Source organism: Crocuta crocuta, unplaced genomic scaffold (genome assembly GCF_008692635.1).
Source record: "Crocuta crocuta isolate KB4526 unplaced genomic scaffold, BGI_CrCroc_1.0 scaffold190, whole genome shotgun sequence".
Lineage (NCBI taxonomy): Eukaryota > Metazoa > Chordata > Mammalia > Carnivora > Hyaenidae > Crocuta > Crocuta crocuta.
In genome coordinates, this window is record NW_027527955.1 from 11,264,635 (window position 1) to 11,269,510 (window position 4,876).

At 36.6% G+C, this 4,876-nt stretch overlaps 1 protein-coding gene across 2 annotated transcripts in view; it reads left to right on the forward strand.

The window, feature by feature from the left end:
- Positions 1–4,876, forward strand: part of CAB39L (calcium binding protein 39 like) — an 89,914-nt gene that overhangs the window by 37,951 nt on the left and 47,087 nt on the right. The gene's annotated exons all lie outside the window — the stretch shown is intronic.

Below are 4,876 nucleotides of genomic sequence, written 5' to 3' on the forward strand. Positions count from 1 at the left end.
CCCTCCCCTGTTCACGCTGTCTCTCTCTCTCAGAAATAAATAAAACATTTAAAAAATTTTTTAATAAAAAAATTAAAATTTAGAAATTTAAGTGGTGAATAAGTACAGGCATTTAATTACCTGTGGTCTATCTAACTGAGAGCAGTGTTTTTTCAGTGAACAGGGTGTGTGTAAGGCAAGTTTGACCATTGACTGTTTGAGTGATGAAGTCTTAGTTTGATTTGTTTGCTGTTTTGTTGCTACCATCCTACTAAGTGCTTGGGTTTCCATCCATTCTCAGAGATAGAAGAAAATGCAGATTTCTGAAATAGCTTTTAGTTTTTTCACTGAGGAGTTGAAAGGAAAACTAATTATGGTGATCACAGTCGTTAGACCAAGATAAGGTCAGGGCTCTAGGGATCTGTGGAAATACTAGCCTACAGATCTCCAGACGGCTTAGATAGGGGAAGATTTTTGCTGAGAGGTGGAGGAAGAGGAAGGCAGAACAAGACTGTTCTGGAGCAAGCCAGGTGTGTTGGCTGGACACAGCACTGAGTGAAGGACCCCAAAGGGTCCAGACTCATCCTTCCTTTCAGACACACCTGCCTTTTTCTTTCTTTCCTTCCCTTATCTATTCTTCTGTCTTTGACATTTCTGCTCAATAATCTCTTTTCCTACTTTTTCCTCTTGCCTGGCTTGCTCACTCGCGCTCCCCATCTTATTCTTCACTTTTTAAACCGACCATATGTGGAATAAAGTGTAGTTTTATCGTTGCATCTGTGTATTTTCACGTTTCTTTTATTTAGTTTCAAATGAGATATTATGAACATTTATAGGAGTCGTGCCTGGTGGAAAAATACTTGGAATTAGAATTGTTTAGAGTCCCTGCTGTGCCATTTGATAGTCAGTAATATAACCTCTTTGAGACTAACTTTTGTCATCTCTAAAATAGGAAAAGTATGAACTTCCAGCATTGTTTTAAATATTAAACGGAATAAAAAATATACCTAAGTTTTATAAGAACAATAAATACATGTGCAGACTATACACAAATGTCAGATAGCATATATTATTTCCTCTCTTAAAGTTAAATGTAAGCTGGTTTATTTTTGTTATAATCCTTGATTTTTTTGTTTATTATTTTAATGTTAGATTTAGTTAATCAGTGGCCATAAATGGGAAAAATACTCCCCACTCTTGTATTATGGTATATTTCTATAAATCTCATGTTTTGCAGATTTCCCTTAAAGCAGCAGTATATTAAGCTATTATCACCATTAATTAATATGTTAGCTTGAGTTGGTTTATGAGATTAGCCCAATTTGCAGTTGGATGCTGGAAGGAATATGACCAAGGATGGTTATGTTTTGAAGAATGATCCAGGGATGAGATGTCATCAGGTCCAGTGAACTAAGGAAGTCTTGAGCAGCTGCGGACTATTAGTGTAGGTTCAAAGTGCTACCCAAATATTAGAGAGATAGAAGTATATCAAGACAGACTTTGGGTACCTTGAAACTTTGCTTATCATTGGCTTAGATAACAAAAGAGGAACAATAAGAACTACTTATGCAAGTTTCCCTTATTTTACATGGATATTAAAAAGTAAATTTAGAGAAGGAATTCACTTAAAAATATTTTGGGGGAGCACCCAGATGACTCAGTCTGTTAAGTGTCTGACTCTTGGTTTTGGCTCAGGTCATGATCTCAAGGTTTGTGAGTTTGAGCCCGACATCAGGCTCCATGCTGACAGTGTAGAGTATGCTTACAATTCTCTCTCTCCCTCTATGTCTGCCCCCCACCTTTCAATAAATAAATAAACATTAAAAAATATATTTTTGGATTAAGACATCCAATTGCCTTAAAGTTGACTTACATGTTATCAGATAAACTTTTTACTCTCCATAATCCTTAGGGAAAGAAGTATCTTCCTGAATATTTTCATTTTCCATGCAACTGAAGATTAACTCTTCAAATGAAGAAAGTCAAACACATTACCTTTGTGGATTACATTTTCTCTAAAATGCATTGTATACTTGCCCCTCTCCAAAGTAGTATTCTAGATATAATTTTTTACTGTTGACTCAAAACTAACCTTATGAAGATCTGTTATTGTGGTAATAAAACTGCAGATAGTTCTTTTTGTTTCAACTTTATCAAGGTATAATTGACCAGACAGTTCTTGACTTTGTTCATTCAACTGATGTAACATGATGCCTAGAACTCAGTTATAAATGAATGTGATACTCAGTAGATGCGGCTGTCCTTCTCCAGCCCATAAAAAATAGACCCTTAGAAATATTTCTTGGTTGACTGAATGAATGAAAAACAGTTAAAATTTAGGACAGTTCATTTTAAGCATTCCACTGACTACATACAGTATTTTCAGGAAGGAGGCACCGTTTGTAGCATTATTAGCCTACTTGCAGAAATGTGCTATGTATCTCTATGTATCTCTATGGAGGTACTAATGGTCAGCCTGCAAGTAGGTAGCATCTTTCTATCTCAAGCCTAAAGTATCCATATAAGCTAGTCACAACTTGAACAGATTCATCCTAACTTTAGAACTCAGTCTAATGACACAGAACTCTGCCCTCCCTGTCTCTTGGTTCATAGGTAAACTGGTATAGCCCTTTCTGAACTGAAAGCATCTTGAGTACTAATACCCTGTTTCCCACACCTAGTTCTATATACATTGGTTGGTTGAGTGAATGAATAAATGAATGTAGGCAAGAGAATGAGAGATTGAAGCAGAGGTAAGGGAATTAAACCAAAGAAAGGTGTTCTGAATGCAGCAATAAGCCACTTTTCTTGAAAAATTAGTAAATTGTTTAGAAGGTAATACAAGAGTGATGATAACATTTTAGTAAGTGAATAGTCTCTCATATGGTTTTTTGGAGAGTACAATAGTCATCTGACTGTAAACTTTCTGGTATGTGTTTATAACAGGTAAAAAAAATACTGTTTAGAGATGGGCTATAGCTCTTGTCAGATCAACTAAAAGGATGGGGCATTCGTTACAAAGTGAACTTTTAGAAGACACCGAGATGGGCTTTTTTGTTAGTTGTAAAAGGTTAGTTAGGTCTGTCTCTAGGCAATGTCTGGAAGGGAAAAGACTGAATGAGAAGAGCTGAAATTCCCTTTTGTAGAGTAAAGTAACAGAAATTTGAGAAATGCCCTCTCTGTGGCTAAGATTGATGGAGAAGCAGGAAATAGAAGAAAAATAGGAGAAAGTTTTGGAATGAGAGAAGGAGACTTCAGAACCATGACAGAGGGAAGGGACTTAATGTAAATGATGATCAGGAATTCTGACAAACCTTTAAAAATAGGTTTTGATTTGTAGAATCCAATTTGAAATTGTTTCTGCACTGTTATAATTACCCTTTGTTACCTTTAAACCTTTGATAAAAGAACTCTGTACTTACATGTTGAGTGAAGGAGAAAGGGTGGTTTTCTACACTTGGAGTAAACAGAGTGTTGAGGAAATAATGAGCTGCAAGAGGCAGGGATTTGGAATCCAGAGCTGAGAGCAGTGATGCTGGCCATGGCAGTGGCTTAGATTGGGTAGCAGGCACTGCCTTGGGAAACTGTGTGACAAACCCATTTCTCCTTCAGAATCCAGAGCAAAGTGACCTATTGGGAGGGGAAAGTACTAGAGGATCCTACTATTTTGTAAATAAGGGCTAGTTAGGAGGCAGACCTTCAAGTTAAAATTGTTTAAAAGAAAGTCTCATTACTTTACAGCCATAAATTTTTAATCGAATCCTTTAAGCCTTAAAGTTGCTGACAGGAAGGAACTACTTCACATATTATAATGAGGTTTAAAAAAAAGTCTTGTGGCTGAGATTGCAAATCTTCAGATTTTATGGGCTCAGGATCAAACTCAGAGCTGTGTTTTTTGAGGTTTGGCCACTATTCAAGACACAGCTTCAGACTCTGATGTTTTGAAACACAATGTGATAAGAGATCAAAGGATGAAATCTATTGATGCATTCGTTTTAAAGGCAGGTGTGCCTTGCAAAACTAGGGTGGATGCAAAGTCATCTGTTCAGGCTGAATTAGAAAGCAGTTCAAAGAAGCAGAAAACTTTCTGCTGTGATAACTTAATCTCTAGTGATTATTTCTTGCTACATTAAAAAAAAGTCAGCAAAATAAGGAGTTTTGTATCAGCTTCTCATTAACCCATTTTATGGTCCTAAATTTTTGAAAGTTTCTGTCCATTTCTAAAAATCGTTTTCTGTCCCCTGGCCCTCTTTAAAGTGGTCCTTCACCTTTGATTTTATTACTATAAAAATGAAAACTCATAAAGCCTTAAGACATAAGCTTTGACTGTGCTTCATGCACAGTTTGAAATGCTTACCATGTGTGTAGGGCATTGATTCTACTTGGTCTTGATTCTGTTCGATTGTTTATATATTTTGCACCTGTCATTAGACAAATTAACTTATAGAACTTACAATTACAGGTGAGAAAATACTATATCATATTCAATGGAATTTTATGTTATCATTACCCTATCGTCAAACTAATGAATATAAACCTAAGAAGCATTTATCCTATAAAGGTACATAATATATGGGTGATTTAACCAGTCAGAGTGGCTAAAATGAGCAAATCAGAGAACTCTAGATGCTGGCGAGGATGTGGAGAAACGGGCACCCTCCTACACTGTTGGTGGGAATGTAAACTTGTACAGCCCATCTGGAAAACAGTGTGGAGGTTCCTCAGGAAACTAACAATAGAACTCCCCTATGACCCAGCAATAGCACTGCTAGGAATTTACCCAAGGGATACAGAAATGCTGAGGCATAGGAGCACATGTACCCCAATGTTCATAGCAGCACTCTCCACAATAGCTAAAACATGGAAAGAGCCTAAGTGTCCATCAACAGATGAATGG